At 43.5% G+C, this 13375-nt stretch overlaps 1 protein-coding gene across 1 annotated transcript in view; it reads left to right on the forward strand.

The window, feature by feature from the left end:
- Nucleotides 1–8315: 8315 nt before the first annotated feature.
- The window catches only part of LOC110148981 (uncharacterized), a 191916-nt gene continuing 186856 nt past the window's right edge, over nucleotides 8316–13375 (forward strand). The window contains exon 1 of the mRNA XM_020911287.2: nucleotides 8316–8592. The gene's annotated coding sequence lies outside the window, so the exon portion shown is untranslated. The remainder of the gene's footprint in view (nucleotides 8593–13375) is intronic.

Consider the following 13375-nt stretch of genomic DNA (forward strand, 5'->3'; position numbering starts at 1 on the left):
TCCCTGGGGGACTGTGGGGTGAGGTGGGTAATCGCCAAGTACAGACACCTTCCAGGGTGAGATTTCCCCCCACAACAGGCTGTTGTGCTGCGCTGACCAGGGCTAGTTCTGGATTCCTGGGATGAGAGGATTGGGGTATCCTTCACCTCCTTTCATGGAGGGTGAGAGTCAGTGCTCCAAGCCCTTCTGAAAGGCAGGACTGACCTCTGAGTAAGAGATCTGTCTGTGAGCTAAGGAGTTGAAGGGATTGGAGCTCTGCCGCCATCTTGTTTTATTCTCTTTTGACCAAGAGACAAGGCCTGAGCTCTTCAACTACCAGATAATGTCTTGTACAGACATCATTTGGAAGATCTGATAGGAGACATGGGTCCTCTCTAGCATAATCCCTAACTGACCTAGGATCCTGATGACCATAATACTTAGCATCTACTGGGTGTTTACTATGAACAGGCCCTGGAGAGGCACTTTATACGTATTATCTCACCTAATCTTAGACCAGATACTATTATGGTTTCCATTTTGGACATGTAGAAACCAAGGCACAGGCAGGTTAAGCAGCTCATCTAAAGCCCAAAAGAGTAAGTGCTGGAGCATGGTACACGAGGCAGTTCAATACATCTTTTATATCTATATCTATCTATCTATCTATCTATATATATATATAGACATCTTTGATGAGGGAAGAAAAGGATGGATGACCATGTGCACACCTAGCTCAGATGGCTCATTTACAGAGAAGTTTTTACTTTGCCTCTAAAAAGATTGCCATTTGGTTTTCCTCTTTGCCTGTCACCTAACAGTCCATAGAGAAAGTATATCAAATCAGAATGCTTTCTGAAGTTGCAAAGAACAGAGAATCCAACTCAAACTGACTTTAATAAAGGAGATTTATGAACTCATGTAATGGCGAGTCCAAAACTACAGTGATCCAGCACTTTGGTGACGGGTTAGTTTTTTTTTCTGTTTTTCTGTGCTGCCTTCTAAAGCGTGTACTTCTTCCAAAGGCTGATTTTTGTCATGATGGCAAAATGGCTATAGCATTCTAGGCTTCATATGTGAGTAGTTAAGAAGGGAAGAGAGCATTTCTTTTTCAGTATTCCGAGCAAGATCCGAGGGTTCACTTTTGTTGGACGACGTAAGTTGCAGTTAACCCTTGACTCAATCTCCATTCAATGCCAGGGGAGTGGAATTTATTGAACTTAAGCCAACCACTGATCACCCCTGTAAACAGGGGCAGAATCTATTTCTACTTCCACCACATGGGACACACAGAAGGCTGGATACCCAAATAAAAATCTGGGTATGGTCAAAAAGGGGAGAACACTGAATGAGCACTGGGTAAATAATTCATATCTTTGAATCAATTAAAGATAAAGCATGCCTTTGGTTGAAAGTGACAGAGTGCCAAATGACTGAAATGTAGATGATTAATCTCACTTTGTATCAAATGTAAAAGTAGGCCATTCCAATGGGTGTAGTGGCTTAATGATATCTCCTGTGACTTGAGCTTTTTTCTCACTTTCATACTCAGCAGTGGTCATCAATGGCTGCTGGAACTCTTGGCATTACCTTCTCAAGGTGCCTAAACAAGAAGGAAGCAGAAAGGATGGAAATAGAAAGTCTCTCTACCTATGCATCTTGTCTGTCACTGAGCTAAGAAAACCTTTCTCTCAAATCCCCCAGTCATCTCTCTCTTCATTGCTAAGGACCCGATCTGGATCACATGGCCATCACTAGCTGTACAGGAGGCTGGGAAAGTGAATACTTGCAATTTCCAGTCTCTGTCATGGGAAGCTGGCAAGGAAAATAGTTGGCAGAGCATGGCCTTGGGTAATCATCTACTAATGTCTTGTTTTGGTAATTTTGTGTAAATGAAATGAAGGACTGTCCTAAGATTTTACTAGTATCCATTAGAGAGAATAATACCGAGATCTGGCTTAATCCATTAGAGAGAAAATACCAAGATCTGGCTCAGTCTCAAAGTACTTTTTAGGAAAACTCAGACTCACAGTAGTTAGCATTCATCCATACTATCTTCAAATATAAAGCTCAATGCAGCATTAGGTATTCAAGTGTTGAAATCAATGAGAGCTTTATCAGAAGCACATTTAGGCATCAGCCTACTTCATATTGTCAGCAGTCAAGGAACACCTTACACCTAATTAAAAATCAGACGTCTAAAGTAAGCCTATAAAAATTGGAAATTCCAATACAGACCGTTAATTAATCTGGTTTGCTTTTTCAAGATGGCAAAAATATTTCTCTACTAATTAATTGCCTCATCTTCAGGGCTATAAGCTCAGTCTCAAAGTACATTACAAATATCCTATCACTCAATAAATTGCAGCTAGTATCAGCAAAATATTTTTGGCTTATTTGAGGACTGGCGCAACAAGGCCAAGAAAGTGACTCAATAGATTAGAGAAACGGTAGAGTGAAAGATGCTGAGAACAATCTGATTACACGAACATACATCCATTATGTTTTCAGTTTCGAACTATTCCAACTGTGGATATTTTTTTTTTCCTCCTGACTTCCTTTGAAAAACGACATGAACAAATTTTTCACTGCAGTTGGAAGCAGACTCTGTTAGAAGAAAGAGGCCAATACCCGGGGAAACTGTGACAAATGAATCTGCTAGGAGGAAAGAAAAACTTAAAACATTCAGAGAGCTGAGCATCTAGGAGTAATTGCAGTTTGGCTGGGCAGGGCCAATGTATACTTACATTTAGTACTGACTCACAACCAACATTTCATGGTGCTTCAGCATTTATGAGACATTTTTACTTACACTGCCAACTGGCCCAGGTTCTAATAAATCTCCACTAGAACATATTTGGTGTGTACAATTATACTGGATGTAATAGGTATTATTTTTGGCAGCCCAGCAGTTTATTCCCCATCTTCCCTTTTCTGGCAGCTAACTCAGGTCTGGCCAATCACAGTATCCATTCACCTGGACCCATTGATGGCCAATTGGCATTTTCCCCTGAGATTCTGATATATAGCCAATAGAGTTGCTCACCCACCTCATCAGCACCCAGTGCTGCAAAGCTGGAAAGTGAGACTGAAGCTGTGGAGGAGAACAATGGGAGATGGAGAGAGCTTAGCAACTCTTTTGGAAATAGGATCAATCTTTGCCTGAGGCCAGACCCCTCGGGATATCCTAGCTAGGTGAGCCAAAAAATTTCATTTCAGGCTTAGCTAGTTTGGTCTGAGTGTCGCTCACTTGCATACAAAATCCTGATTGATGCCACCGTTTAAACTGTGTACAATCCATCTTTGCAGGTTTAGCTTGAATTGAGACTCTTTGATGAAGTCTCCTGTGATGACTCTCACTGACCCTTCTTCTTTCCAGTAGCCACATCACTCACTGATTGTACCAGCTGGCACAGTGTCAGATGTAATGGCAACATTCTATGATTTTTCAAATGTCTTTTCAGCTGTGTTGTATGTAAAGTCTTACGGGAATGGATAATACAGTCCCCAATTAACAAACAGGAGAAGTTCTGAAAGGACTTTTGGAAGTTGTTTGGTTTGAACTTGAAATACATGTCTCCAGAGAAGTAATATAAGCAATGGTTAGGTTCCCAGGCTAGCTCACAAAAGCCTATTTTTATGAAAATGTGTATACAATGGCAGAGAATCACAGAGGAGTCATGCAGAAAACTACTGCTTGGGAAAAAGTAGGTTTGACTGGAGAAAACCAGGAGGTAGAAACAGACTTTTCAGGACTATCTGGAGAAGCTCCGAGTTGTGTCTTCTTTCTTAAAAATTAGTTTTTATTTTAACCAAATTATATATCCACATTGTTCTCCGAAGCTTACCACAAAAAATAGCAGTTCCCAAACTACTCCATCTCCTCAATTTTCTTATTTATTTTTGGAGGGAACTACTTTTAATCTTACAGTTGTTTACTTTGGTATTTAACTCATATGTCTAAGCCACTTCTTGAGTTTTCTTTTTTAGGCATTTTCTGTTGATTTCCATGAAGGCATATAAGCATTTAGCGTCCATCTTCACCTGCCCACTCTGGTACACATTATACCCTCACCTTCTTGATGCAAGTCTAGCATAAAACTTTGGTTAGATCAATATTTAGTATTCACGTTATCATGACTAGATAACACACAATTCACTGCTGAGTCATGTAATATAAAACGTATGAAGATTACTTTTCCTTTGACTCACAACTCTAAGTTGTCCTAGGAATAAGAAGTACATTATTTTCTGTTTGTTTCATGTTTTTATGTAGTTATTAAAATTTCATTAATTTTTATTTCATTTCATTTATTTATTTCATTAATTTTATTAATTATTAAAATTATTAAAATTACAAAATTTCCCCCAGTGGGCTCTGTATCTTGCCAACAAGTTTGGTAAACATGATGTCCATTATTGTCACCTATATCTTTTATCCCTTAGTCCTTTTTTTTCATATAGCTAATGTCCAAGAATTCTGCTTTGTTCTCATTTCTGCTTTGTGTTTTTTAAATAGCTTGTTCTTGTTTCATGGATGCATATATTCTTTTATTTCTCTGAGAATTTTAATGAAAAATACTGGTTTTCTTCTCCCTTAATAGCCTTTGTCTTTTCTGTTTGTTCTTACCACCTCTTTAACATTAGAATCTTTCTTCTAACAGCAACTGATTCTTGGTATTAAAGTGGGGCAAAAAAAAAAAAAAAACTAATTGGGAGTTGTGAGGATGGGGCTTGTCAACTATGGGCTTCACCACAGGGTGATCTTATTGGATCTGATCATAAGCCTGTCCTGTCAGCATCTTTTCTCTTTGTTGTTTTGTTGTGGACCATTAAAAAATAATCTTCATTGAATTTGTTATCATATCCCCATTTTATGTTCTGGCCACGAGGCATGCGGGATCTTAGTTCCCCGACCAGGGATCAAACCTACATGCCAAACCCACATGTCCTGCGTTGGAAAGCAGATTAACCACTGGACTGCCAGGGATGTCCCTCTTTTCTTTTTGGCTGGCCAGATTCATCAGAGAATTCTACAACCTCCTCTTTAGAAGATATACGTCAGGCTTTCAACCTACTAGAGATCAGGGCTTGGGCTGTATCTAAATTTTCATTTAATCCTGTTGTTTTTAATGCATTTAGCCTCTCCAGTATTTTGCTGGGGTAGGACACAGTCACCCAGCTGTAATGACTTGGAGAGGTTATCAATTTACTTCTTCAATAGACTTCCAACTACAGTTCTATGTTCTGTTTCCCAGTGCTGCAGTGCAAATTAGGATTTTCAGAGCTCACTATCATCAGCTTGGGAGTTTGATTTCTTGGGTATTCTGTTGGTTACCACTAGACTTTTTACTTTTTTTTAACAAGAATGGAGCAATTGTTCATGTTGCACTTTTCACTTTACTCATCAAGAATATCATTCCAAACCAATAAATAGTTTCTAAACTACACTCATAGTTCTCTTGTATTCCTTCGTATAAATGTACCATCATTTATTTAACCCACTTTCTACTGCTGGATAAATTTGGGTTATTTTCAATTTCTTTATATTATAAGCAACTGAGTTTTGAGTATTTTTGTAGCAAATATTCTGTTTATGCATTTTTTCAGTTCAGTGCTACTTTTGATAGTACTATTTTTGATAGCTCATTAATCCCACAGGATGTTTTGTGAAATAGGTTCTGCAAACCAATGTATTTGGAACTGCTGAGATTCTGTGTGCATCAGTATTTTAAAAACTCCATAGATGCTTTTGTTGTGCAGTTCAGTTTGGAAACCATCTTGGTCACAGACTCTGCTTCCATTTTACCCAAGAAAAGCGGTGCTAATTGAGGCTGAGTGAAGCAGTAGAAGAAAAACTGGCAGGTGTCCTAGTCCCTTTGGGCTGGTATAATACAACACCACTGACTGGGTAGCTTATAAATAACGCAAATTTCTCACAGTTCTGGGGGCTGGGAATTCCCAGATCAAGACACAGGCAGATTTTGTATCTTGAGAGAGCCCAGTTCCTGGTTCATAGACAGCCATTAACTAGCTGTGTTCTCACACAGCGGGATGGATGAAGAAGCTTTCTGAGGCCTCTTTTACAAAGGCCCCAAATCCAAATACCAAAGGTCCCACCTCCAAATACCACTGTACTGGGGGTTGTTGTTATTGCTGTTAAGTCACTAAGTCATGTCCAACTCTTTTGCGATCCTATGGACTATAGCCTGCCAGGCTCCTCTGTTCATGGGATTATCCCAGCAAGAATATTGGAGTGGCTTGCCATTTCCTTCTCCAGGGTATTGTCCCAATCAAGAGATCAGACTGCATCTCATGCACTGCGGGTGGAATCTTCACAGCTGAGCCACTGGGGGAACCCTACACTGGGGATTCAGTTCAGTTCAGTCACTCAGTCGTGTCTGACTCTTTGATACCCCATGGACTGCAGCATGCCAGGCTTCCCCGTCCATCACCAACTCCTGGAGCTTGGTCAAACTCATGTCGATTGAGTTGGTTAGATACCATCTAACCATCTCATCCTCTGTCCTCCCCTTCTCCTCCTGCCTTCAATATTTCCCAGCATCAGGGTCTTTTCAAATGAGTCAGTTCTTTGAATCTGGTGGCCAAAGTATTGGAGTTTCAGCTTCAGCATCAGTCCTTCCAATGAATATTCAGGACTGATTTCCTTTAGGATGGACTGGTTGGATCTCCTTGCAGTCTAATCGGGACTCTCAAGAGTCTTCTCCAATACCACAATTCAAAAGCATCAATTCTTTGGTGCTCAGCTTTCTTTATGGTCCAACTCTCACATCCATACATGACTACTGGAATCACCACAGCTTTGACGAGATAGACCTTTGTTGGCAAAGTAATGTCTCTGCTTTTTAATACACTGCTTAGGTTTATCATAACTTTTCTTCCAAGGAGCAAGCCTCTTTTAATTTCATGGCTGCAGCCACAATCTACAGTGCTTTTGGAGCCCAAGAAAGTAGTCTGTCACTGTTTCTTCCCCATCCATTTGCTATGAAGGGATGGGACCAGATGCCACGATACACTGGGGATTAGGTCTCAACAAATGAATTTGTGGAGGGCAGGGGGGCGGGGGTGGTGGTGGTTAGGAGTCAAATCACAAAACATTCAGTCTCCAGCAACAAAGCAAGAATATGTGTGGCTCAGAATGACAAACAGCCCAACATTAGTTGTTCACTCGCTAAGTCATGTCCGACTTTTTGCAACCCCATGGACTGCAGCATGCCAGGCTTCCCTGTCCTTCACTATCTCCCAAAGTTTGCTCAAACTCATGTCCATTGAGTTGGTAATGCCATCCAACAATCTCACATAGTATCACCCATCTACTTTATTATCAGTATGTGCTCAGAGCTCTATACAGTGGGAAGTAATGCTTTTGGCATAATTTTGTTTAAAAAATTCATGAAATAAGGAAATAAAGCACAGTTTGTTTGGAACACAAACTTCATAATCTACACTTGGGGGAAAAAAAGAATGCTTAATACTGATGAGAGGGAGGGCTCCAGATGGGAAACCAAGCACCATTTTAGCAAAGTCAAATAAAGGCCAAGTTTAGTAATTCTCAAATTATAGTGAGCAGACATTTCACAAGGCAAGCTGTTAAAAATGCAAATTTCTGGGCTCATGGCTCTTAATCTAATTTGTCAGCTATAGTGTAAACTCTAAATCCTGAACATACAACAAGGATTTCCCCAGGAATATAATGGAGGTGGTCTGTGGACCAAAATTTGAGAAACTGGTGTAGGCAGTATTCCGCCAGAAATCATTAGAGTAGCTTTAATCTGGAAACTTCTCTAGAGTTTACTTGTTAATTGTCACAGGATCTTGGGGTTAAGGCTGAGAACACTTTTCCCCATCAAACAGGGCACCAAGCCCAGAAGATGTGCTGGAGTGATCCACTTTGGAGTGGTTTTTACAGAGCCCAGGGTGTTAGGCAAACATTTGGGATGGGTTGGGTTTTCTAACCTTGTCTGTTTGTTTCCTGAAGTCACTTAAAATTCATGCAGTCCCTCAGAAAGCAAGGCTGTCAGGTTGAAAGGCTATCAAGACCCTGGTAACTGGGCTTTAAAAAATAGCAGTTAGAGAAAATGAGAAAACAGGCCAGTCTGATGTTTGGTCCCAGGAATAGGAAATAGCCACTCAAAATTCGGAAGTACATCTTTGGGGGTCTCTGTTCCTCTCTGAACCTTAACTTTTTGCGACGTGACAACGCTCCTCTTTCTCCTGAGGCCTGTCTCCTACTCTGAACACTTAAGAGTCAGATCAAAGCGCCAGCACGCCAATCTTTGACCCAACTAAGTAGCCAACGCCCTCTCAGAGGCTGGGCCGGATTCGAGCTGCAGGTTGCGGGGCGAGGCTCTCAAGCTAAGCCCCTTGCCGGGCTCCCTAGTCTCCGGGTCGAGTCGCGGGCAGAGAACCGCACAGCGACCCCGCGCCGAGCCACCCCGCGCCTCCGGAAGCTCAGGCTCTCCGGCGCCGGGCTGCGGCGGCCTGGGCGGGCGCGCTGTGCGCCTCGCGGCCCGGGTCACCGCGTCACTCACGACCGGTCCCCACAAGGGCCGTCCCGGTCTCAGGAGACTCGAGCGACATCGGCCACCGAGGGTAAGCGCTGCGCATCCGGCGGACACTCTGGAAGCCGGCGCGGGGCTGCGGAGGAGCCCCGGGAGGGAGAGTCGGGGTCTCCGGCGGCTCCTGCGGCGGTCTGCTCCGAGCCTGCCGCCAGCCCGGGTTTCAAGTTCAAATGCGCGGGGTCGGTGCGGCTTCCCTCGGCTCCTCTTCCGCCAGGCCTGGGGGCCTGCGTGGCACGGGGCGGCAATGTCCCGGCTCTTTACGCCCCTCCCCGCCCCCAGCCTCTCTCTGCCCTTGTGCACCTCGCCCTTGCCCGGCCAAGCCGCGTGCCCGTCTCGACAAGGTCACCCCCGCTTGCCCGCCCAGGGCCAGCTGCCTGCTTTCTCTTTGCTCAGCTCAGAGTTCCCTCTAGAAAACACACCGGAAGGGGGAGCTTCGGGCCCAGAGAAGGCTTTTCTGGCCAAAAAGGCCCGCCTCCCCGCGCACCTGGTTTTAATAAGAGCCTAGGGAGAAATATGACCGGGGGGAGCCCGAGGGCTCCCCAAGAAATTCTGTCTAGAGTGAGAAAGAAGGGTGTACATGGGTCGTATGTGAGCAGGCGCACTCGCTGCGCAAGGGTTGGTAAAGACCTCGTGCACTTTTCAACTCTGCGGCTTGGAGCAGATGTAAGATGGTAGTGATGTTAGAAATGGGATATAAACAACAGTGAAAAACACATTTATTAACATCGAGGACAAGAAGACCGCACAGTGGTGCACAATGTCTTCTTTTCTCCCCAGTCTTAACAACAACAACAACAAAAAGAATATTGAAAACAAGCCTTCCCCTGTCCTATATCTCCCACTGCTTAAGTCCGTGTGCACACATACTTTTTACATAGTTGCATTTAGAGGTACAGGGCATTCTTATTTCAAATTCTAGAACAGGGAGGTTAATTACATCCTAAGAAAACAGAAGTCTTCATTAGTTCTGAGAAAAAGGTCTCTCAATACATGAGCTAGAAGTTAAAGATTGTATCACACTTTCAACCTAAGTTATAAAAGTTTAAAGGATAAAGGACATGAAAGGCTTTCTTTAAAGACCCTTGTGAGACGTGTAAATATATATTCACACACATTCTTTTTGCATCTTAGAGCCAAGAACAAATTTTCCAATATAGCACTTTGATCTTTGCACTCTAAAGAACTCAACTCTACCTTGTACTAGACTTTAGAGAACATTAATTTTTCAGAAAACATTTCTTAACCCCCCAATCAGCTTTAAATCAGAGACCTCACAGTTGTACTGATGTTCCCTCTGCTTGGAGTGATTATCTCTTGCCTTTGCTTTGCTCGCTGGTCCTTATTCAGGTCTCTGCTTTCAAAATCCATTTCCCTGCCCACTCTCACACAACAAGGATATTTTATTTCTTCAAAGCTCTTATCATGATCTGAAATTATTAATTTGATTATTGTGTGCCCCTACTGTGATAATTTAAGGAACTTTGCTCTTTTACTTGCTATTATTAGTAACATCCTGGAACCATACCAGCCACCTCCCAGGGTCTACCAGGACTCATATTTAGTAAATACTAAAAAAAAAAAAAAAGAAAGAAAAAGAAAAGAAAGGGAAAAAAAGTTCAGAGTACAGAGCATTTGCCTTGGGAGCATTTGCGAAGTGAATGTGACCCTCAAGGACACATCTCCTGGTCCCCCTTTTCCCCTGGGTAGCTTGGGTGCAGCTGCCGTGTGACCCACTGGCTGTTCTAAGGGCCCCACCCATGGTGACCCTCCCAGCCTCAGGAAGTAGGCCCTGGAGGCAGCTGGGGCTCAGGCAGTTTTTTGGGGGCCCAGATTTTGGACTAGAGAGCGAGTGGGATTCTCCCCCAGAGGCCTGGGACTGCTGGCCGCACACAGCCCCTGACCCTTTTAGCACTTCTAGCGCTTGGCTGCATGCGAGGTTCCCAAGTTCACGGTGGGAGGTGCCCGTGAAAGATGCGCTGTTATTGTTGGACTCCCAGCGCAGGGAGTAATTAGGGGAGTGACATGCGCTCAAGTCGAGGCCTTTCCTTGTGGGCTGGGTCACTCACGAAGCCGCGCCTGGCCTCTTGCTGGCAGAGGCTGTGGATTCCTGAGGATTCCTACGTGGTTCACTTCTCGGAGGAAGCCTTGATGAGGAAGAGGCTGGGAGTGGGGGCAGAGAAGTTTGGAATTTCCCGTGGTTCCTTGGGGATTGATTGTTGTTGAGAACCACCCTGGGCAACACCACGGTGGAGTGTCTGCGTCTGCCGGCCTTTCCTCACGGCCGTCCCTCAGGCGGCCCTGCACGTTGAGGGGTGGGGTTAGAGAGCGGGGGCAGGGAGGAACCGGGGAACTGCAGTTGCCCTCGGAGAAGCAGCTTCTACTGAAGCGCTGTAGTGCCCGGCGTCATGTTCGGCAGGTGTATGTTTAATAAATGTTCATTCAAGTACGCGGCATGAGAGTGCGCTTCGGACTGTTTCAAGCCTGGCTGTGTCGGTGGACAGGGACTCTGGCGGCCCACTAGGAAGCAGGGATTGTGTTAGTCGCTCAGTTGTGTCCACATCTTTGTGACCCCATGGACTGTAGCCCACCGGGCTCCTCTGTCCATAGGATTCTCCAGGCAAGAATACTGGAGTGAGTTGCCATTTCTTGCTCCAGGGTATCTTCCGGACCCAGGGATTGAACCCAAGTCTCCTGCATTGCAGGCGGAGTCTTTACCATCTGACCCGCCAGGGAAGCCCTTAAAACCTAGGAAACAGCGGCCTACTTCCTGAGTTCAAATCCAGGTGCCTCCACCTGCAGACTGCCCCTTGGCATCTCTGTGGCCCAGAGTCCTCACGTTTAAGAAGGAAAATGTTATCTACTTCATGGAGTGCTTATGATGGTTAAGTTGGAGTAAATTTTGGAAAGTACCTAAAGCCTGGCATATACTGCTGCTAAGTCGCTTCAGTCGTGTCCGACTCTGTATGACCCCATAAACGGCAGCCCACCAGGCTCCCCTGTCCCTGGGATTCTCCAGGCAAGAATACTGGAGTGGGTTGCCATTTCCTTCTCCAATGCATGAAAGCGAAAGTGAAGTCGCTCAGTGGTGTCCTGACTCTTAAGAGACCCCATGGACTGTAGCCTACCAGGCTCCTCCATCCATGGGATTTTCCAGGCAAGAGTACTGGAGTGGGTTCCCATTGCCTTCTCCGCTGGCATATGCTAGTGCCAGGGTAAGTGCTAAAAATGAAAAGAAAAAAAACAACAAAACACCAAACAGTGTGGGAAAGGTAGGGGAGAAAAGGTGTGGGAAGGGCACAATGGACATTTCAAAAGTAAAAGTCTACAAGCAACAAATGCTGGAGAGGGTGTGGAGAAAAGGGAACCCTCTTACACTGTTGGTGGGAATGCAAATTAGTACAGCCACTATGGAAAACAGTGTGGAGATTTCTTAAAAAGCTGGAAATAGAACTGCCGTATGACCCAGCAATCCCACTTCTGGGCATACACACCAAGGAAACCAGATCTGAAAGAGACACGTGCACCCCAATGTTCATCGCAGCACTGTTTATAATAGCCAGGACATGGAAGCAACCCAGATGCCCATCACCAAACGAATGGATGAGGAAGCTGTGGTACATATACACCATGGAATATTACTCAGCCATTAAAAAGAATTCATTTGAATCAGTTCTAATGAGATGGATGAAACTGGAGCCCATTATACAGAGTGAAGTAAGCCAGAAAGATAAAGACCATTACAGTATACTAACACATATATATGGACTTTAGAAAGAGGGTAACGATAACCCTATATGCAAAACAGAAAAAGAGACTCAGATGTATAGAACAGACTTGTGGACTCTGGGAGAAGGCGAGGGTGGGATGTTTCAAGAGAACAGCATTGAAACATGTATATTATCTAGGGTGAAACAGATAATCAGCCCAGGTTGGGTACATGAGATAAATGCTCGGGCCTGGTGCACTGGGAAGACCCAGAGGGATCGGGTGGAGAGGGAGGTGGGAGGGGGGACTGGGATGGGGAATACATGTAAATCCATGGCTAATTCATTTCAATGTATAACAAAAACTACTGTAATGATGTAAAGTAATTAGCCTCCAACTGATAAAAATAAATGGAAAAAAAAAAAGTAACTGTCATCTTTCTCTTTCTTAACCTGGGTGTGAATGTGGGTTTTGTGATGTTGCTATTTTTTGTACATCTTATAAATGTTTTAGTAACTGCTTTATATATGATAAAACATTAAGATTGCACACTCTGATTCTCTTGTACTACGTTTTAACACACGGGACCATTGAAGCATTAATTTGTGTGACCCATCTTCTTTTTGCACAATCTTATAAGGGAAAAATTATTTTTATTTCCAGTTTACAGATGTGGCAACTGAGGCCAAATAAGTTGCTTAAAGTCTGCATAGATAAATAGGATATCTTAGTTTTAAATCAGAGTCTGTGTCCTTAACTGCTGTGAATGGCTGTTTTAATGTCTTGCTGATATAACAAGTTGTATTTGCACTTTAAAAATGAAATTCTTTACCCTATCAGTGATCCACTAGCGTAAAATTGCACACTGTGACTTATCTATGTGACTTGGGATAGTCTCAATTGTGTGAAACCAAGTCAAAATACAGAAATAAGCTGGATCCAGAAATGACTGACTGCAAACCCTCTACTTCAAATTTTATGTTCATCAAAACTGCCTACTATTTTCAGTAGTTCACTTAATAATGAGAAATGCTAAAATGCTGTACATTTTAATGTAAAATAAATGCTTATATAATGAGATGCCACTTTTATATATATATGTATGTATA

Source organism: Odocoileus virginianus, chromosome 10 (assembly GCF_023699985.2).
Source record: "Odocoileus virginianus isolate 20LAN1187 ecotype Illinois chromosome 10, Ovbor_1.2, whole genome shotgun sequence".
In the NCBI taxonomy this organism is placed as follows: Eukaryota; Metazoa; Chordata; class Mammalia; order Artiodactyla; family Cervidae; genus Odocoileus; species Odocoileus virginianus.